This window comes from Ursus maritimus, unplaced genomic scaffold (assembly GCF_017311325.1).
Source record: "Ursus maritimus isolate PB19 unplaced genomic scaffold, ASM1731132v1 scaffold_12, whole genome shotgun sequence".
In the NCBI taxonomy this organism is placed as follows: Eukaryota; Metazoa; Chordata; class Mammalia; order Carnivora; family Ursidae; genus Ursus; species Ursus maritimus.
Window position 1 is genome coordinate 30,857,723 of NW_024423564.1, and position 22,789 is coordinate 30,880,511.

The 22,789-nt window shown below is 40.5% G+C and overlaps 1 protein-coding gene, 1 long non-coding RNA gene and 1 pseudogene across 5 annotated transcripts in view; 2 read left to right on the forward strand and 1 right to left on the reverse strand.

Moving 5' to 3' along the window:
- The first annotated feature begins 325 nt into the window (after positions 1 to 325).
- On the forward strand, positions 326 to 4,514 carry LOC103663104 (annotated as a pseudogene).
- Positions 4,515 to 15,215: 10,701 nt separating this feature from the next.
- LOC103662921 lies at positions 15,216 to 18,334 on the reverse strand. 2 transcript variants are annotated; one of them, XR_568590.2, is made up of 2 exons: positions 18,212 to 18,334; positions 15,216 to 15,448 (listed from the first exon to the last, which is right to left on the reverse strand). It is a non-coding gene; the product is annotated as an uncharacterized LOC103662921 (long non-coding RNA). The 2 variants fall into 2 exon arrangements; XR_005834119.1 differs by lacking the exon at positions 18,212 to 18,334 and adding an exon at positions 17,611 to 17,700.
- Positions 17,853 to 22,789, forward strand: part of KYAT3 (kynurenine aminotransferase 3) — a 57,537-nt gene continuing 52,600 nt past the window's right edge. Inside the window, exon 1 of one of the 3 annotated variants that reach the window (XM_040627066.1) lies at positions 17,853 to 17,930. The gene's annotated coding sequence lies outside the window, so the exon portion shown is untranslated. Of the gene's footprint in view, positions 17,931 to 18,049; positions 18,297 to 22,789 lie in introns of those variants that run through there. The other 2 variants (XM_040627067.1, XM_008690628.2) reach the window with 2 other exon arrangements.

A 22,789-nucleotide genomic window follows, 5' to 3' on the forward strand; every position in this document is an offset into this window, starting at 1 on the left:
ATGGATGGGCATGGCTGTGTTCCAATACACCTTTATTTTAAAAAATAGGTGGCACCCAGAAGCCATAGTTTCAAGATTATTGCTCTATTAAAACATTGGTGAAATTCTATATATCTGCCTTATGCTACTTACATTTGTAAGGGCATGTGTATTAAATTGTACGTTAAGATCTTGAAAGTATTACACAGTGTTTCAATATATTACAAGATGAGAGAAATTTAGGGAAACAGCTAATGCCATTAAATCCATATTAATAAGCCTGCGTTTTCTGATTGCATGGGATATGTTATTCCATTGAACCCCATTACGTCCCATCAAATGGTGAATGCCTCTTTCCCCAGTTGAGTATGTGCTACTAAGCAGTATTTCTTCACTTGACTGCAACTTCATAGGAGACCAGGTGAGACCCACAGCATGTGTGTAGGTATGCATACAGACGCACCGTGCTTATGTAAATAAGCTTTGCATTTTCTTTTCCAAGCTGCATTGCAACAAAGGAGTACATAAAATACATTTTTATTAACTAAAGAAACTTCATGATAAAAAGAACAACTATGCCTTCAAAACCAAATAGTGGTCTTTTTAAAAACCATTTAAAAATAAGAATATTGAAACTAAGCAAAATTCCGTAACTTCCTTCCTAGCTTGGTAGCATAAGTCTATACCAGATTTCAAATCATCTGATGTCTGGGTTAGTGCTTTTTCTATACTATCTCCAGGAACAAAATAAAGCTCTCTCCAGACAGGCATGTTGCTTTCACCGGTGGTCCTCAATCCAACTGTGAATTAAAACCAATTTGCTAAATATAAAGATTCCCTGACCCCTATGCTTCCCTTGACCTTCTGATACAGTAGATCTGAGATGGGTCATTGGATGATACAATAACAAGAAAAAGATAATTCAAGCCTGCAAGCTTTCAGTCTGCCAAAGTTAGGACATGTTAGGACCTATTTTTGCTGACTCTTATGGTGTTCTTGTGTCAAAATTCTTTTTAACCTAGAGAAGTATATTTTCTCTTGTTCAAATGTCAGGATGTTACTTTTTCCTTCTGTGGGTTTAGTGAAAGGATATATAAGATTCCCTGATTTAGAGAAAGGGAACACACAGAACACTGAGATCCTGACAAAACAGCAAAGCTCCCTCAGTGAAAAGCTGTCCTCCAAAGTCAAAAACCAATTAGGGCGGGAGTCGCGCGCTCCATAGGCTTCTCAGTCCAAAGGCAAGGACTTTTTCATCTGATGAGCAGGGCGGGGCGATGGTGGCTGGGCTGGCTCAGGGCCTGGGGGAGCGGAAGGGGCCATCGAGGAGCGCTGCGTCAAGGTCTCCAGCCCGCCCTTCAGCGTGGAGGCGCTCATGTAGGACAAGAAGCCACCCAAGGAGGTGTCCCCGCTGCCAGCCAGCCGAAAGCGGCTCTGCCAGGACCACCCTGCGGCCAAGGCTGCTGCCCGGACCCGGCGCCCGGGAAGCTCACAGCCCAGGGCCGCTGGGCCACTAGGCAAGCCCTTCTGATGAGGGAACAGAAGACAAGCTGAAGACAAAGCAGAAACTGACACCCCGCAACCCCCCCCTCCATGGGATGTATGTGACATTCCTCAGGCACTCCTGGCTGCCCTAAAGGACAAAGAAATAGTTAACCTATAGATACCACAATCCTGTAAGACTTAAGTCTCCCTCAGTTTACAAATGTCTTTAGCAGTTTACAAGAACAAAGCATTTCTATCAATAACCTAGCTTCTGGAAGGGAATGTAGATACAATTAAATGTCCTTATAATCTGCAGCCTCCAGGAAGTGCCCAACTATCTTAATGTTAATACCTTGCTAGAGGGAGAAACAACCTTAACTTGACAATGGCAAGGCCTCCGGTATCTTGTGAATCTTCTTTAACATATGAAAGTACTTTCTCAACCTCCCTTTTTCCTTACCTCCCCCAACCTCGTGGTACAAAATCAGCCACCCCTCAAGACCCCAGTGCAGCAGGTCTTTCTGCCCACGGGTCCTGTCCCTGTGCTTTAATACACCACCAATTTTGCACCAAAGACGCCTTAAGAATTCTTTCTTGGTCGTCGGCTCTGGACTCAACCCCACTGAACCTCACATGTATTCCGTGTCCTCATCACTTCGACACTGCCTCAGTCAAGTCGGAAAACTCAGAAGTCAGGGCCACGTGCATGCAGAAACCCAGCAGATACTCTCCGCCGCCAAGACACATGCGCCCCACCCCCTGCCCCCTGCGGAAGCACCAGACCAATCTGAAGTCCTGAACACCCTTTATCACGTCCCAGCTCCTCGCTCTGGAGCGCAAGTTCCACCGGAAACAGTACCTCTCCATTGGAGAGCATGCAGAGTTCTCCAGCTCTCTGAACCTCCCAGCGACCCAGGTCAAATCTGGTTCCAGAACTGAAGGGCCAAGGCGAAAAGACTGCAGGAGGCAGAACTAGAAAAGCTGCAGATGGCTGCACAACCTATGCTGCCCTCTGGCTTCAGCCTCCTTTTGCCCATCAGTTCACCCCTGCAAGCAGCATCCATATACAGAGCGTCCTACTGATGACGTTGGGGAATATACGTGAGGTTCAGTGGGGTGGGGTCTGGAGCCGAGGACCAAGAAAGAATTCTTGAGGCATCTTTGGTGCAAAGTGATGGTTTATTAAAGCACGGGGACAGGACCAGTGGGCAGAAAGAGCTGCTGCCCCAGGTTGTGAGGGGTGGCTGATTATATACCCTCAAGTTGGGAGGGGGTTAGGGATAGCCTAATTCTCTAAGGAATTTTGGAAGCAAGGTTTCCAGGACCTTGAGGGGGCTGTTATTGTTGGGGAAAGGTCATTTATTACCGTCTAATAAAACCTTAGTCATGAGACCCTTCGGATGTGTATCACTGGGCCATATGCTTGGGGGATGATTGCCAACACATCTCTTGGGGGGGAGGTTAGAGATAAAGGAAGTTTCCAAAGGAAGTTTTATACATTAAAGTAGACTTACGGGATCTTGGTGGAGGTAGGGGGTCAGGCTAGGACTGCCTTTGGCCCTTAGCAAAGTATTAACATTGAGGCAGAGTTCCTGGAGGAATGTCCCCTGCCTGTTTCCAGGACTTGGCAATGGGCTGTAGGTAGTAAGGAAATTTAACTGTCTGCATACATTCCCTTCTGGAAGCTAGGTTACTGATAGCTTTGTTCTTGTAAACTGCTAAGACATTTGTAAACCGAAGTAGACTCAAGTCTTGCAAGATTGTGATCTATGGAGCTTTGTTTCTTTGTCGCTTGCAGGCAGTGCCGAAGTATGTGTACATCCCGGGGGGGGTTGCATGGTGTCAGCTTCTGCTTTGTCCTCGGCTTGCCTTCTGTTCCCTCATCACTACCCTTTCCCTACACCTGTGCTTCCCATACTGCCCTTCGGATGCTATGCGACTCCAGTCGAATAGGGCATGGACCATCTCTCCTAAGGAAGACCAGCTCCATAGACTCCATGATGGATGTTTGTTTAAATGGGTCCCCCCTCCTCTCCAAAAGGTAGAACCAAGCCCATACTCCAGCCCTGCAAACCTTTGCATGTGTCACCCTAAACGGGTAGGCCCACAGGGCCACATAGTTCGAATTTGTTCTTTAGGCTGGAGGCACCAAGCCCCATTTTCTTGGTGTGATCTTCTAGATGCCCCTTTCTCCTTTCACAATGATTGGCTCTGATGGTTTTTATGTATAAATATATATATAATAAAATATAATGACATTTTAATACAGCAGACATAAAAATTCAGATTATTTTGAAAGGCAAAATTTATATGCACACACTATACTTTTTTCTATATATCACCTTCCTAAAAGAGACTGCTTAAGTCCATTTGTTTTTTCTTATAGGAGAGACCAATTATTTGATAAAATTGCTGACATCTGGTGATTCTGATGGGATGATTGACTTTTGCTTATGGAGAACAAAGGTTAGAACTAGGCATGATGCTTAGGAAGTAGATATGCACAGATTCCTCAAAATGATGAGGACACATCATCATAATTTGCATTTTTACATGGTTAACTCATTAGGTACTACCATATTTGGCCCTATATTTTTCCCTCTGTCCACATTGTTACAGGCTGTTGAAGTGTGTTTTGTTTTGTTTTTGTTTTTTTGGCAAGATCACTAAAAGGGGGATGAGAGGAATCCTGAGAATTGGGGTAAGGAAGTACTTCCTAATTACTCTCAATGCTGCTGCTCAACTCCATTTCAGGTAATTGGAGAGTAAAAAGTTAAAGCACGTTGGGGGAATTGATGGTTTCTGTGAAATACTAGGTACGAGTCAGTCCTCACACATTGCAAAGGTGATGAGGGGTGGGGAGTGTAGTTAATTCTCTGCTTAAAATATATATATCTATATTGTAACAATTACCTATGTGCTAAATATTCTTGAGCAATTAATAGATTCAGAAAGAAAAAAATCATGCTTTCTCTGTGTACCTATTGTATGTGCTAAACTTATGGGAAAAATGTATATACATTTTAACATGTTGGATGATGTAGGAAAGATGTTAGGGTTCGAAGCTGACAGCCAAGAAAGGATTCTTGAGACGTCCTTGGTGCAAAATGGTGGTTTATTAAAGCACGGGGACAGGACCCATAGGCAGAAAGAGGTGCCACGCCTCGGTTGTGAGGGGTGGCTGATTATATACTATGAGGTTGGGGGAGGTAAGAAAAAAGGGAGGTTTCAAAAGAACTTTCATATGTTAAAGAGGATCTACAAGATCCCAGAGGCCTTGCCATTGTCAAGTTGAGGTTGCTTTTCCCCTCTAGCAAGGCATTAACATTAAGATAGTTGGGAAATTCCTGGAAAAATGTCACACTTGTCCTACCCAGGAGTGGGGGTGGGGGGAGGTTGCTCGCTGTCAGTTGATGCTTTGTCTTCAGCCAGTTTTCTGCTCCCTCATCGTTGGGGGCAGAGGGTAAAACCATGTTTGACTTGCTAAAAATAGTGTGGTCCAACAGCCCATTTAGCTCCCTGATACTTCATCTTTCTCGCAATCTTTCCCCCAATCACCACCCAGCATACTTTTATCCCTTTGAAAGGGTGCCTTGTATAATTTTATTTATTTTATTGAAGAGTTATTTCTTATCTCTTATTCTGAATTAAGTTAAACATTTGTTTTATTGCCAAAAAAAGAACCAATTAGGCCAATGAAAATATTCAATGAAAAATGAATGCAAATATAAAGATTTAAGAAATCTTTTAAATATTTGATAGATACATAGATAAACTAAAAATCAACATTGTTACCACTCTACATGCATATTTTCAACAAATTGAATGAAATGGACCAATTTCACAAAAAACACAAACTACTAAAACCCATCAAGGTGAAATAGATGACCTGAATTGTCCTTTAACATCTAAAGAAATTACATTTGTAGTTAAAAAAAAAAAAAAGTCTTAAGTAAAATCTGCAAGATTATGAAAGAGGAATTCCTAGCCCTCATCCCCTCCAACAAAAACACCAATAAAAGAATGATATTGTGCTTTACTGGTATCAGTCCCTCCCACAAGTTGGAACAGCTCAGCATCTAAAGTAAACCCCTCAGCGCACAATTTTTCCCTCAGGTGCAAAAAATGAGTGAAGCAACTATTTAACATTAACCTCACTTTTCAGGATACTGCCAGAAAGATCTACTTGTATCTCAACTCACTCAAGAGTGCTGAGGCAACTTTGCCTGGGGGCAACTAAGAACAAAGAAAAGGGGTAGGAGCTCTCAGCTGCCTGCATGGATCTATGGGATTGAGAAAAAGTACACAGAATTCCCAGAAACTTACAAACTACTAAAACTGAAACCAGAAGAAATAGAATATTTGAACATACCCATAACCAGCAAGGAAATTGAATCAGCAGTCAAAAATCTCCCAACAAACAAAAGTTCTGGGACAGATGGCTTCCCAGGGGAATTCTACCAGACATTTAAAAGAAGTTTATACCTTTTCTTCTCAAACTGTTCCAAAAAATAGAAATGGAAGGAAAACTTCCAAACTCATTCTATGAAGCCAGCATTACCTTGATTCCAAAACCAGACATGACCCCACTAAAAAGGAAAACTACAGGCCAGTATTCCTGATGAACACGGATGCAAAAATTCTCAATAAAATACTAGCAAATCGAATTCAACAGTACATTAAAAGAATTATTCACCACGATCAAGTGGGGCTTATTCCTGGGCTACAGGGCTGGTTCAATATATCCAAATCAACATGATACAGCACATTAATAAAAGAAAGGATAAGAACCATATGATCTTGCCAATAGATGCAAAAAAAGCATTTGACAAAATACAGCGTTCTTTCTTGATTTAAAAAAAAAACCCTCAATAAAGTAAAGATATTTGCAACATAACCTCAACATCATAAAGGCCATATATGAAAGACCCACAGCTAATATCATCCCTCAATGGGGAAAAACAGAGCTTTCCCCTACAGTCAGAACAAGACAAGGATGTCCACTCTCACCATTACTATTTAACATAGTACTGGAAGTCTTAGACTCAGCAATCAGACAACAATAAGAAGTAAAGGTATCCAAATCAACAAGGAAGAAGTCAAACTTTCACTATTTATAGACAACATGATACTCTATGGAGAAAACCTGAAGGACTCCACCAAAAAAATTGTTAGAACTAATTCATGAATTCAGCCAAGTTTCAGGATATAAAACCAATGTGCAGAAAGCATTTCTATGCACCAATAATGAAGCAGCAGAAAAAGAATTCAAGGAATCCCTCCCTCTGCAATTGTACCAAAACTGGTAAGATACCTAGGAATAAACCTAACCAAAGAGGTAGAAGATCTGTACTCTGAAAACTACAGAACACTTATGAAAGAAATTGAAGAGGACACAAAGAAATGAAAAAGCGTTCCATGCTCATGGATTGGAAGAACGAACATTATTAAAATGCCTCTACTACCCAAAGCAATCTACACATTTAATGTAATCCCTATCAAAATATCACCAGCATTTTTCACAGAGCTACAACAAACAATACTAAAATTTGTAAGGAACTGCAAAAGACTCTGAAGAGCCAAAGCAATTCTGAAAAAGAAAAACAAAACAGGAGGCATCACTATTCCAGATTTCAAGCTACATTACAAAGCTGTGATCATCGAGACAGCGTGGTACTGGCACAAAAGCAGACACACAGATCAATGGAATAGAACAGAAAATCCAGAAATGTACCCACAACTATATGGTCAACTATTCTTCAACAAAGCAGGAAAGAATATCCAATGGAAAAAAGACAGTCTCTTCAATAGGTGTTGGGAAAACTGGGCAGCAACATGCAGAAGAATGAAACTGAATCACTTTCTTACACCATACACAAAATAAATTCAAAATGGCTGAAAGACCTAAACGTGAGATAGGAAACCATCAAAATCCTAGAGGAGACCACAGGCAGAAACTTCTTTGACCTTGTCAATAACAACTTCTTTTTAGACACCTAGCCAGAGGTAAGGGAAACAAAAGCAAAAATTAACTATTGGGACTTCATCAAGAACGAACAATTGGAAGCAAACATGGGTTCTCTCTTTCTCTCAAAAAAAAAAAAAAAAAACAAGAAAGAAAAAAATATGTGTGTGTACATTCAAAATTCCAAAAGAAAAAAAATGCCAACTAAGAATACTATGCCCAGGAAAGCTGTCTTTCAGACATGAAGAGTGATAAAGACATTCTCAGACAAACAAAAGCTGAGGGACTTCTTTACCACAAGAACTGCCTTACAAGAAATGCTACTGGTACTTTTACAAGTTGAAACAAAAGAGTACTAAGTAACAAAATGGAAATATATGAAAGTATTAAGCTTATTGGTAAAGGTAAATATATAATCAAATTCAGAATATTCTAAATATATGAAAGTATTAAGCTTATTGGTAAAGGTAAATATATAATCAAATTCAGAATATTCTAATACTGTAATGATGGTGCATAAATCACTTTTAACTCTAGTATAAAATTATAAAAGTTAAATGATAAAATTATTAAAATAACTGGAACAATAATTTGTTGATGGATACACAATATAGAAAGATGTAAAGTGTGGCATAAATAGCATAAAATGTGGGAGGGGCAATGTAAGAGTGTAGTTTTGGTATGTGATTGAGGTTAAGTTGTTACCAGCTTAAAATAGACTTAAATGTTTTATGTATGCTTCATAGTAATCACAAAGAAAATATCCTCTGGTAGATACATAATAGAAAAGAATCAAAGCAAAGCACTACAATCAACAAATAACAAAGGGAGACAGCAAGAGAGGAAGAAAGGAGCAAAGAAACTACAAAATAGTCAGAAAAGATTTAACAAAATGGTAAGTGTAAGTCCTTATCTATCTATAATTATTTTAAAAGTAACTGAATTTTTAAAAAGTAAATGAATTAAATTCTCCAATGAAAAGACAGAATAGCTGAATGGATTTTAAAAAACAGGAATTAAAGTTTTAAAAATTAAAAAAAACAAACAAACCCAGGATCCAACAATATGCTGCCTATTAGAGATTCCATTTAGCTTTAAGGACACACATAGACTAAACTTTATTAGTTCTAAGAATTTTTATGGAGTTTAAGGTTTTCTACATATAGGATCATGTTATCCACAAATACAGATAATTTTATTCTTCCTTTCTGATTTAGATTTCTTTTATTTCTTTTTTCTTGCCTAATTGTTTTGGCTAGGACCCCAGTACCATGTTGAATAGAAGTGGTAAGAATGGGTATACTTGTCTTATCCCTGATCATCATCGAGTATGATGTTAGCTGTGGGCTTGTCATATATGGTCTACATTATGTTGAGATACATTCTTCGTATACCTAGTTTATGAGTGTTTTTATCATGAAAAGACGTTGAATTTTGTCAAATGCTTTATGTGCATACATTGAGATGATATGATTTTTATTCTTAATTCTTGTTAATCTGGTGTATCATGTTTATTGATTTGCATATGATGAACCATCTTTGCATCTCAGGGAAAAAAATCAACTAATATTTGGTAAGGTGCCACGAATAGACAATGGAGAAATGATAGTCTCTTCCACAAATAGTGTTGGGGAAAAATGGATATCCATATGCAAAAAAATTAAACTGGACTCTTCCTTTATACCATACACAAAAATCAACTCAAAATGGATTAAAGACTTTAACATAAGACCTAAAATGGTAAAACTCTTAGGAAAAAACAGAGCAAATCTTTTTGACATTGGTTTTGGTGATGGTTTCTTAGATATGACACCAAAAATACAGTCCACAGAAGCAAAAGTAGACCAAGTGAGACAACATCAAATCAAGCTTCTGCAGAGCAAAGGAAACGAGAATAAAAAGGCAGCCTACAGAATGAGAGAAAATATTAACAAATCATATACCTGATTAGGTGTTAATTTTCAAAATAAGTAAGGAATTCTTACAACTCAAGAACAAAAACAAACAAACAAAACAAATAACCTGATTAAAAATGGGCAGAGAACTTGAACAGACATTTCTCTAAAGACATACGAATGGCCAATAGGTATATAAAGATACTCAACATCACTAATCATCAGGAAATGCGAATCAGTGAGCTATCACTTCATACCTATTAGATAGTTATTATTAAAAAAATAAAGATGATAGTGAGGAGATAAAGAAATTGTACACTGTAAATGGGAACATAAAATGGTGAAGCAAGTATAGAAAATAGTATGGAGTTTCCTCAAAAAATTAAGAATAGAACTACCATATGATCCAACCATCCCACTTCTGGGTATTTATCCAAGAATTGAAATTGGGCTCTTAAGGAAATATCTGTGCTTTCATGTTCATTGCAACATTATTCACAATAGCCAAGATATGGATACAACTTAAGTGTCCATGGACAGATTAATAAAGAAAAAGTGATATATACATACTATAGAATATGATTTAGCCTCAAAAGAGAAGGAAATCTTGCCATTTGCAACAACATAGATGAATCTGGAGAACTGTATGCTAAGTGAAATAAGGTAGTTACAAAAGGAGAAACACTGCATGGATTATATGAGCTATCTACTTACAGGAGTTATCTAAGATCATCAAACCCTCAGAAGCAGAGAATACAGTTGTGATTGCCAGAGGTTTGGGGGTGGGGAATGGGGAGTTATTATCCAATGGGTATAATGTTTCAGTTATGCTGGATGAATAAGTTTTTGAGATCTTTTTGCTATATAACATAATGCCTTTAATTAAAAATATGGTATTATGCACTTCAAAATGTGTTAAGAGGGTAAATCTCAAGCTTAGGATACTTACCACCAAAAAAAAAAAAAAGGCAGGGGGAATTTGGGGAGGTGTTGGAAATGTCTGTTACCTTGATTGTGGTGATAGTATCAGAGAATTCTGGAAAACAATTACCCAGATCCATACGGTCCCTCCTGACTGGTGAATTTTACCAAGTTCTTAAAGAAATAACACCAATCCACGCAATTTCTTCCGGAAAATAGAAGAGGGAACATTTCCCAATTCATTCTACAAGGGCAGCATATCCTGAACCCATAATCAGACAAAAACAGAATAGAAAAAGAGAACTACAGACCATTACCTCTCATGAACATAGATGCAAAAATCCTCAACAAAATATTAGCAAGTTGAATCCAGCAATATATAAAAATAATGCACCTCAATCATCTGGGGTTTATCAATTAATGCAATTCACCATACTAAAAGCCTGAGGAAGAAAGACCACTTAATTATATAAGTAGATGCAGAAAACCTCAACAAAATAATATACCATTCATGATAAAACTCAGCAAATTAGGAGTAAAAGCGAACTTCAAGCTGATTAAAGGCATCTGCAAAAACCCTACAGCTAACATCAGATTTAATGATGAAAAACTGACTGCTTTCCCCTTACTCAGGAGCAAAGCAAGGATGTCTACTCTCACCTCTCTGGTTCAATATTATACTGAAAGTTATAGGACAATATGGCAAGAAAAGTAAATAGAAAAGGAAGTAAAAGGCATATAGGTCAAAAATGATAAAATAAAACCGTTTTTATTCTCAGACAACATTATTGTCCACAGAGAAAATCCCAGGGAATCAACCAAAACAACCTCCTAGAACTAATAGATGAGTTTAATAAGGTCATAAGATACAAGGTCAACACAGGGTCCATCTTCTGGGCTCTGTCTCCTGTTCCATTGATCTGTGTCTATTTTCGTGTCAGTACCATACTGTTTTGATTAACTATAGTTTGTAATATATCTTGAAATCTGGGATTGTGATACTTCCCGGTTTGTTTTTCTTTCTCAAGATTGCTTTGGTTAGTCAAAGTTTTTTTGTGGTTCCATACAAATTTTGGTCTTATTTGTTCTAGTTCTGTGAAAAATGCTATTGGTATTTTAATGAGGACTGCACTGATTTGCAACAACATGGATGGACCTATTACGCTAAATGAAATAAGTCAAGCAAAGACAAATACCATATGGTTTCAGTTATATATAGGATATAAAAAAACAAAACAAACAAAAAACGGGCTCTTAAATACAGAAAATAAACTGGTGGTTGCCAGAGGGGAAGTGGGTGGGGGGATGGATGAAATAGGTGAAGGGGATTAAGAGGTACAAACTTCTGGTTATAAAACAAATCATGGGGATGAAAAGTACAGCATAGGAGATGGAGTCAGAAATACTGTAGTATGTTGTATAGTGATTGATGGTGACCATAATGGTTATGGTAAACATTGAATAATGCATAGAATTGTCAAAGCAGTATGTCTGTAGGAGTGCTGAGAATACTGATTCCATCATTGGCTACATGTTTGGGCCCCTTGGAGATTAATATACATACCTTAGAAATGCCTGTCAAGGTAGGTAAGGGGGCAGGCTTGCTTTGGCCTCCCAGGAATCTGATAGAGATAACATCTTTCTTTCCCCTTCCTGACTCGTAGATGGTACCACAAAATCTGATTGAAGGGTAGCTGTCAGTTAGGTGTATGCAAGCCCTTTGAGGTACATGCGATCCCTTTGGTCTCGCTACAGTGCCCCTTCTGCCTGTCCCCTCGCTCTATAAAATCTGTGGACCAAGGTCTGACATGATTGTCCTCCACCAGATCTTCCCTGTCAGTAAGTTTCCCTGAATAAAACTGTGTAAACTGGATGGAGAGGCCTGCTTCATTTTCTGGTCTCAAAGTGCTTTCTCAGTTTGGGGGATACTTTCCTATCTCTTCTCTACCTTCTAAAAATGTTACACATCTGATATAAATATAACATTGTATGTCAATTTTACTTCAGTAATTAAAAAAAAAACATGTTCAACTGCATTTCTATATACAAGCAACGAACAATTGGAAGCAAACGTGGGTTCTCTCTTTCTCTCAAAAAAAAAGAAAGAAAAAAATGTGTGTGTGCATGTGTGTGTCCATTTTGTGTGTTAGACTTTCTCCAAGTAGGAAAAGGAAAAAATATGGCCCTGAATTCAGAAAGCCAAAAAGTATTTCTAACACACACACACACACACACACACACACACACACACACGCTTCCCACACACTGAGAGTTCTTTGACAGAGAGTAATTCATGGAACACAAGACGCAAAAGTACCTAAGTTTTTATCATGGAGATTTTCCCAACCAAACATCAAAACAGTCTCTAGGGAGTTAGATGAGACCACAGGAAAACAGCAATTACTTGGACTAAGGAGATTCTTACATTCAAAAGGTACTTGCTGAGTACCTACCAGATACTCTGTCAAGGACTGGGAAGCCTTCCTGTAGTCCCTTTCTCAAGGAGCTAATAGTTTAGTTGTGAATACAGATATTAAATAAATAGATACATAAAAGTAAATACCCAGGAAACTGAGGGGGGAGGAATTCTGTGATTTGGGAAGGAGCTGATCTAATCCACCTACCCTAAAATATCCTGGTTGGCTCCATAGTATGTCTTAACTATATTTCCCCCTTTCAGTTAGTAGAAAAAGAAAATCTAAATTAGGGAAATTTAGGAAGAGAGAGACAGCCTATCACCTGACCCCAAAACACTACTTTGGTAGTATGTCCTGCGCTCAGCATCTCTGAGTGAATCAGTAAGTGAAATGAAAAAGGCAATGAGCTCCATCTAGTGGCCAACATTTTAATTTTCCTTCACAGCATTTTATCACTGCCTTTTATCACTTGAGTTTGTCAGTATACATTGCCTGTCCCCCCTACTAGATTATAAGCTCCTTGTGGGCAGGAACTGTTTGTTCATCACTGGAATCAGCAGAGTCCATAAGGGTGCCTGGCATAGTAAACACGTCATACCATGAATATCTTTAAACATATAAGCGAACATCTTTATGCGGTTTATCATCACAACTCCNTTCCTGCTGTTTCTCCCTGAAAGTTTACCATTTGGTTATTTAACATCATATTGAATATTGCAGGAATCTGATAGTTATTTATATTCTTGTACTATTTAGAGGAGAATCTTCTCCCTCTCCCTCACCACATAGGATTTCGTCATTATCTCTTCCTCACAGACCTAGAGAATCTGGTGTTTATTTCCTGCCGCTGCTCTCGAGAGCCACCGGGAATGTGGTACTGACTGGACAGGCAGCATTGCCAAAGAGATATCACACACTATGACAGATTGAGAGATCAAAAGGCCATCACCATAGAAACCCTTCAGGAGGGGCGCCTGGGTGGCTCAGTCGTTGAGCGTCTGCCTTCAGCTCAGGGTGTGATCCCAGAGTTCTGGGATCGAGCCCCACATCGGGCTCTTCCGCTATGAGCCTGCTTCTTCCTCTCCCACTCCCCCTGCTTGTGTTCCCTCTCTCGCTGGCTGTCTCTCTCTGTCGAATAAATAAAATCTTAAAAAAAAAAAAAAAAAAAAGAAAAGAAACACTTCAGGAGCCGAGAATCTGCATATATCCTGGAAGAGAAAGGCCTCTGAAAGCTTGAAAGCTCCATCATGAATGAACCATGAATTCCAGAGGCAAAGTAGATTGAGAAAGAACACATGACACCTCCCTGAGAAAAGCAATTTCTCCTGGATTTTACACAGTGATATTCACTTGTGCAGGGACATTTTCTAACACTAGTTAGCCAGAAGCCACATACCTAGCCTAGAAGGGTACAATAATTGCCAAAGCTGTCACAGGGACAATTTTTATTATATCTTACATATGGACCCCATGTTTTGAATGACTTTTTTCCTACCAAATTGATTTGTAAAGTCAAAATTTATTTTCTCTTTTAAAAGATTGTTCAAAGACTATGAAGACTTTCTGAATGGCTTAAGTAACCAATGCTAATAGCTAAATTGCTATAAATTCAGCCAAATGTGTTATGTGGATAGACAGTCAGATGGATAGACAGATAGATAAACAAATATGTAGTTACCTTAGGCAGGCTTTCTATGGGTAAATGTATAATTTCTATTACGGTTTTTGAAACACTTAAACTAATGTTTGTACAGTTATTATTTATCTGGCTGGAAAGCATTAATTTACTGTAATAATACACATAAAACATTGCATTTAAAATAGCTCCATGAGGGTGAAAACCGAACGTAACGCCTTTTTTTTTTTAAAAGATTTTATTTATTTATTTGACAGAGAGAGAGAGACAGCTAGCAAGAGAAGGAACACGAGCAGGGGGAGTGGGAGAGGAAGAAGCAGGCTCCCAGCGGAGAAGCCTGATGTGGGGCTCCATCCCAGAAAGGCGGGATCACACCCTGAGCTGAAGGCAGACACTTAACGACTGCGCCACCCAGGCGCCCCATGAACATAACTCCTTTTTTGACATATGTATGTATACACACATTGCAGAATGATTACCAAGGTCAATTGGATTACTTTGTCCATCATCTCACATAGTTAACATAGTTAATTTTATGTGTGTGTATGTGTGTGTGTGGTGAGAATGCTGAAATGTTGAAGATCTATTCTCTTCAGCTTCCAAGAACATAACTCTTTATAGCNNNTAGGGTGGAAAAACCTTTAGGAAGTTACAAACCCAGACTTGTCTTTTTTCCTAGAGCAGGTCCTTCGTAGTACTGCCCTAGGGTTACCAGGTAAAAGAAGAATGTTGTTCTGCCTGCCTGCCTGCCTCTTAGTGCCTAGAAGAGACAGATAACCTCTTGCGAAGCATTTTCAGGTAATGGGGCTTTGCTTCCACCTCGTTCTCTTCCCTGTCCCTCCTCTAGTGTCACCTGGGAGGTCAAGTAAAGTGGAGTGCCTTTGGTAAGCAGACTAGAAAAGTCAGGAACCCAACAGTCACAGTACAAGAGCATGTTAGAAAATTCATATAAAAGAGTTAAACAAAATTGAAGTTGATTTCTTTCGCACTTAAATATAGTAGGTGTGGGGCTGGGGTAGTGGCTCCATGATATCAGGGCTCCGGCTCCTTCTCTCTCATTCCATTGCTCCACCATCTTCAACTTGCAGATTCCATCAGGTGGTCCAAGAGAGCTGCAGCAATCCTGTCTGCACTCATACTGTCAGGGGAACTGCAAAACAAGGGAGCAATAAGGGCATGCTTCCCCTTTAAGATTTTCCTGGATGATGTCCATTTATATCCCAGTGCCCAGAATTTAGTCTGGCCCAGCACAACAGAGGGTGGAAACACAGTCTTTATACCAAATACCCACAACCTCTGCTGAAATTTGTGAGTTCTGTCACCAGCTAGACCCTAAGACCTGAACTTTACTGCTCACCTGCTTGTATCTACTGACCTTCATCCCACATTTTCACCCTAAGCTCTTCTTTCCAGTTTATCTCTTCACTCAGACAAAAGACCTTATAGGCTCAGCATCCCATTAAGGAAACCAAAATGGCCCATCAAGCAGTAATGACTGCCCAGACCACCCAGACCAGGTTGAGCTAAGCCCCCAACTCACACCTGCACAGATGGACCATGGAGTGACCTCTGGGATGACTGAGAGTGACCTTCACCTCATTATAATACTAAAATCTCCGACTAAGGAGGGCACAAGCCTCATTTACATAGCTTACAATGTTTGTACAGGCATGTTTCATGGAGGCACAACTTATGCCTGCCTCTACTTATGATGACAAGTCTTCCCTTTCTAAATATTCATCCTAACTCTAAGTAAAAGGAACCCATTCACCCTTGCTCAGTGAGTCAGGGCTTTGGAGGTTATTCCCTTTAATTTCCTTGTTTGCTGCAAATAAAGTTTCCTTTGCCCAACAACTCACCTGGTATAGTTTCTATCTGCAACTCACCAAGGAGTGAACTCACATGAGTTCTGTTATGGTTCTATTACTACAGAGGAAGAGAATACTAAATATTAGGGAATAATTAGCAGCCTCCTCTGGAAGATTCTCTTTCCTTTTTTCTTAAGGAACAATTTTATAGTACTAAGAACCAAGTACTGTTCTAAGCTTTTTTGGGTCTATATAATCTTCTAATCCTCACAGCAGCACTGTAAGTAAGGTTCCATTACTCACATTTTACAGATGAGGAAAGTGAAGCACAGAGAAATAAAGTAACTTGCCCAAAGCTGCAGATAATTGCAGAGCTAGGATTTGAACCAGATGATTTGGCTTCACCGCTGTGCTATACTGCCTTCTCTCTGCTATATTTCAGAATATTTTTAGTCCTCTGTATGAGGCAGTGGAAACGGCTTTATCTATATCAGGAAGATACTGTTCTTATATTCAAAAAACAAATGAGCAGAAGCTATAAGGAAAATACAGCTATGAGCTATTAATTCCAGGGAATCACTTATATTTCCATATTTCTCTTTTAAACATCAACATGAATATAAAGAATAACATGAGGCTTAACATAGGAACAAAGCATCTGAATGCCCAGCATTTGCTCATTCAGTCATTTAAAGAATGTGTATGTAAACGAATGACAACCGCAAGAGACGGCAAATCATAGATACTTATATTTTGACTCTACATAAGCCCCACTAAAATAACAGTAAGGAGATTCTTTTAAGCCTTAAGCCCATGAGAACAAAAACAAGAGGAAAGACAGTGGCCACAAAAATTATAGAAGTTATAATTATAGAAATTATAATTATAGAATTATAAAGCAAATGGGCAGGTGGTAGACAGCAGATTCAGATAAGCTGAGTCCTAGTACCTAGTTGAAGAGTATATTCCTTCAACCAAAGATTATTTTTGTTCTTTCCTCTAGGCCTGAGTAACAATGGTACTGCCACTCTCACTTCATCTATCCTCTCACCTTAAACTAGGAGAGGAAGGAAATGTAATTGTGAAATTTGATTCTTAACAGAAACTTCTTTCGCTATACCGCCTCTCCTATCGGACAGGTGGTGTCCTTTTCTCTCTGGCGATTTTTTCTTCACTGTTAAAATGTCGTGTATTTTCCTCCAGTGTCACACCCCCTTTCCTTCTCAGTTCTCTAATCAAACTCTTTTTTTTTTCTATTCAGAAATGTAAATTCCCGCTTTTTTTCTCACCCCCATCACAGGCGAGGAACACATCTACGAATCCCTTTTCACATTCTCTTTAGGCTCGCCCTCTCTCAGGCACCCTCCAACATTATTCTGTCCGCAACCCTTCCCTGCTCTAAGTGCTGTGCCCAGTTTGCCCTTTCTTCCAAATCAGTCCTTGTCCTATAACCCACCCCAACCCAAGTCAAGGACACACATCTGATGAGGCCTAATTTTCATACCCGATCCCCGGCCATCTCCAGGTACTCTCCGCGTCCCGCCCCTGGGCCCAGACCTGCCTCTACCCCGCCGCGCCTACGCCGCCCCGCACCTCCACCCGCCCGGCGCAGCCCGCGATCCCCTTCTCCCCGGCACCCCGCCCCGCATCCCGTGCCAGCCAGTCCGCGCTCGCGGCCGGCGCCTCAGCCAATCTGCGCTCTGCATCCCGACCGAGCGCCCCGCAGCGCCCGGGCTCCGCCCCTACGTCCGAGGCCCCGGCCACCCCGCCCTGGAGCGCGGGCGGGCCCGGAGCCCGGGGAGGAGAGACTGTCGCGCGCCGGAGGTGAGTGGGGCGCCAGGCGGGCGCTCCGGGGCCTGGCGCGCCGAGTCGGGTGGAGGGAAGCCGGCCGGGGAGGGAGGCCGCGGGAGAGGCGCGGCGCGCCTGGCGAGACCGAGAGCCGGGCCGGATCTCCTTCAGGACTCGGCCTCGCGCTCGGGTGCCGGCGTCCGCGCTGGAATTACGTTCTCTCTGGGGAGGTGGCCGGCCTCGCCGGGTGCGGCCCCTGTACCCCAGTCACCCAAAAAAGGCTTTGTGCCCCTTTCGCTGTGGATTCGACAACTCACTCTGGCATTTTGGAAACACCGACTCCAGCTCATCCATAACCGAGATTGCTAGTAAGAAAGGAAACGAAGGCTGTTCTCCTGCCGTGTAAGTGAAGTGTGGAATCTGAAGTGTGTGGTTAAAAGAGCAAAACAGCCCAATCTGCCGCTCCTTGGGGGTGACACACCCCCCCGCCGCCTGAGGCGAGAGCTGGGCAGCTCGCTCCCTTCCACTGGGACCGCCAGCGGGGCCCAGAGCGTCACCTCGTGCTGTGCAGAAACCTCATTCCTTCTCATGGAATCCAGACAGCCCCGTTTCTTACCCTGGGCGCATTTATATTCCACGAACCCATTTTCACAGAACGGCTTTTCGGCACTTTCCGGATCCCCTCTCCTTCAGCTCGGGTTAAATATGGCTAATCCCCCCCCCCCACCTTGCTCCAAAGACGTGACTTTGAGGCTTATTATTCCCGCTCCACTTCCCCAGCCGGTACCTGTGCACCTTCTGGATGCCATCTGTTGCAGCGGTGAACCTTATAAACATTCTAGAAGTGGAGGGGCAGGGAGAGCATAAAGGAGAAATAACCTTTGCTCAAACTTAACAGCGTGGGCTGTGCGTTAATTAGCACCAGCCTTTTTTGCACTCACCTTAAGCTTCCTTGAGCCTGCAGTTAACCTGAATGATCTGAACTTTGTCAAATTACCTGAATCTCTTCCTACCACTCCTCCGCGCATGCAAAAGGATTATATCTAAATTGATCGTTTGGGTTTAAGGCCGGAGTTTCCAACTTGATACAATTCATTTTGACTGCTTTGCTTACATTATAGCTGTGGATTCTGCCCCCCAACAGTTCACCAGCCTTCACAGCTTCTGCCACACATACATCTGTATCTTCATTTTAAATAGTTTACTCCAATGATTAGAAATACTTTAATTTTCTACTGATCATGTGTATTTGAATATGGAGCTGACCATATTTCCAATATGCCATAATCAGGTTTACCAGATCGCCTTGATGAGCAATTGCCTGGTTTTCTTCATACAACATTGTTTTTAAGGAGAAACTAGAAAAAATACAATGAAAATATTGTTTAGAGTTAAAAGCCATATGTTTGGATTTTCTCCAACTTTTCAATGACATCCAAATTTGTTAATCTAGTTTTATTACTTGTGAATATATGTATGGAATGTTAATTGCAATAGAAAGTGCTGGTCAAAACGTGTTTATGTAAAGCTCAGAAGAAAAATAGTTTTCAGAGGTTCTGAATCTGTATGTCAGCCCACTTAGATTTCTTTGGAGCCCTTTTTTTTTTCCCCCCACTGATGCCCTCACAGTTCCTCCCACAATCAGATTACTTAGTGAGAGATTAATGAGTGAGAAGAGAGAGTTCAGATGAGGGTACTGAGAAATTCCATCATTTAATGGCAGATTGGAGGAGAGATAGGAGGGAAATGAGGGATTGTAGAATGTCAAAAGCCAAGGGAACGTGGTGTTTCTGGGAGGAGACAGGGCTTGACCAGCAGTATCTAACACTGCAGTGAGAGAATTGCCAGATGTTCACTGGACTTAACATGAAGGTCAAAACTGACTTGAGCAAGAGCCACCTGTGGAGTAGTGGGTACAAAAGTCAGATTGCACCACGGTGAGGACTATAGTTTGAGGAAAAGAAGACAAGTGCTTTTTAAAAGTTTAAAAGTTTTGCTCTCAAGAGAAAGTAACAGGAAAGTTTCAATTTGAAGAGGAGATGAGCAACAGGAAGGAGAAGGCAGAGTCAGGAGTTTTAGTTTTTGTTTATGTTTTGTATTTATTGTTTTATAACTAGAAGAGATGTGAGCAAGGAAAGTTGCATATGCCAGAGAAAGGGGGGAAAATCAGTGGAGCAAGGTCTCTGTAGAGCTAGACATGAATGAGATCTTAGTCATGGGAGGAGGAAATACCCTTTGGTGGAAAGGTCACTTTATTATAATAGAAAGGAAGAAAGAAGGGATTTTGGGGGGTTGGTTTTTTTTATTTGGGTAAATTGAAATGGTAAATCTGATAGCTTCTGTTTTCTCTGTGATAGGAAGCAAGGTCATCTCCTTAGAATAAAGAGCTTTTAGGTTAGAGGAGTGTGGGGACAATTAAAATAATCATTCTGGACTATGAGAGAGAAGTATGGCTTGTCCTTTTAGGGTTTCCAGCTGTGCCTGAGAATTAAACTGCCATAAGACTGATAACAGGAGAAGAGCACACACATTTCATGTAAGTTCTACGTGACACAGGAGTCCTCTTAAGAAAATGAAGACCCAAAGAAGTGGCAAAAACAAATGCTTTTATAGTAGGTTGAACATAGAGAGGCAATTGTGGAAAAATAACCAAAATATTTGGGGAGCTAAAGGAAGGTAAGAATTATTTTAACAAGGTCTGTGTTTACAAAATTTTCTCAGCTTCAACTTCCCATGTAAGAATGTTTCTTTTCTCCTGTGTAGGGAGAGCACCTTCCTTTCACAGGGGAATTTTATCTCCTGTTTTCAGAAAGAAAGAGAGGGATCAGACTGCTCTTCTTGCATTTGCTGTTTTTCAAGTGCCTTTAGCTCATAATAATTCTTATTCTAAAGTGGCATATTTTGGGGTGGCATATTCTGCCATCCTTCCCCTGTAAAATGTAGTATAAATGCTGGAGTGTTGGGGGTCAATTTGAGATTAATGGCCATGAATTTATGGTGAAACCAAACATATCCTGTGTGACTTTCCCCAGCATTCCACAGCTTGGGAAAACCAGACTCTGTGGAAGAGTTCATCCAGGGCTAGAGTGTTGTAAACAGGTGAGAGGACAGACAAGGTGGATAGGGCATTGTCAAGGACATTACCGAAGGGGTGGAACTGGTATCTAAATTGAAAAATAAAGGAAAGGGAAGGCTTGTTGGGAAAAGGAGCAGCAGCCTCCTAGAGATCTTGATAATATTGAAGAATGGAATAATTAATTGAAAGGGATGGTAGTTTATGGTCAAAGAGCAGAATGTTTTAATTAGTTATTTTGGAATTAGACCAGACTGAGGTAATGGCAAGGTGTGGGGTCAGGATATGATGGTAGGAAAATGACTAAGGTGGAATGGAGCAGAAGAGCAATGGACATGGGGATGTCAGCTGTTGGGGGGATCATCTCTGAAGCCATTGAAAGTATCTAGGATGATCACAGTACTTTGCATGGAGAAGAAAACTGTATGCCTAATGACAAAATCTTTAATAATGACAGGAAGTTGTCAGCAGGCCAGGAGATAACATCAGTGAGGCAGGTCAGGGAACTAATAATCTGGCAGTGGTAAAATGGACAGGGGGAAGGACTTAAGAGCAGCACAGAAGAACAAAAGCCAGCCCTGAGGAACATGGAAATGGTCTCTTCAGGGAACAATAAGATTTGCATTAAAATAAGGAGAATACTCTGAGAACGTGAAGATACATTGGAATTTGCTGATTATGGTCCGTCTGTTCCAAAAGACACAGTGGAAAGTTTGGAAAGTGGAAGAGAAATGAAGAACTGGGTCACTTGCCAGGGTGTACCTTGTATCATGGAGGTAATATACTGTTGAAGGTAGCTAGAAATGATGCGGGATTTCCAGATGAAAACAGGGGGATTTAGTGTTCACTCCCTAAGAAGAATGGGCACTGAGACCTGGTGGCCAGAGGGCATGGTTCACCCTGTGTGGAGTGAAATCTCTTAAGAGCTGGTGTCTAAGCTCACACATGATCAGTCATTGACTTACCAGCACCTTCTGACATTACCTTCAAATCAAGGATTCATGTATTCATCTCTTTTGAAAAATGAGGAAACTGAGGTTCAGCAAGAATCAGTGATTTGTCCAAGGATAGAAAACTTTAATATCAGAATAAAGACTAGAATCCAGGTATCCTGGTTCCTAGTGCTGGTTTTTCACCTAGTTTATCTCAAGAAGGTAGAAGAGGTTTCTCTCATTTGTCTACTTGCAAGAAAGCATTTTGCTTATACTTTGCTTAAATACCTAAGAAATTAGGCTGAACTTAAATGTGGACATTTATTTGCTGGGAAAGAAAAACAACTATATTATCCTAAATGAAGTAACTCCATGATACTGAATAAAGATTTTTCAATATTGTTCCCGTTGTTTGGTAATATCTTTCCTTAAAACAATCCCTATTGCCTAACCTAGTTAGTATTTGATTACTGAATGGAACAGTTAATGACACAAGAATAGGCATTTCTTTTTTTTTTTTTTTTAAGATTTTATTTATTTATTTGACAGAGAGCCAGCCAGCGAGAGAGGGAACACAGCAGGTGGAGTAGGAGAGGAAGAAGCAGGCTCCCAGCGGAGGAGCCTGATGTGGGGCTCGATCCCAGGACTCCGGGATCATGCCCTGAGCTGAAGGCAGACGCTTAACGACTGAGCCACCCAGGCGCCCCTAGAATAGGCATTTCTTGATTTAAGAAAACCTGTTCTTCAACCTGAAAGATTTACAACATAAGGAGTAATGGTTTACTTTCCAAAATGAATCAATATTTCATAAAAGACCTCATAAATAGCCCACTTAAATCATTAATTTATAGTGTGATTTTATGTATTTATTCAGTCATTTAATACTTTTA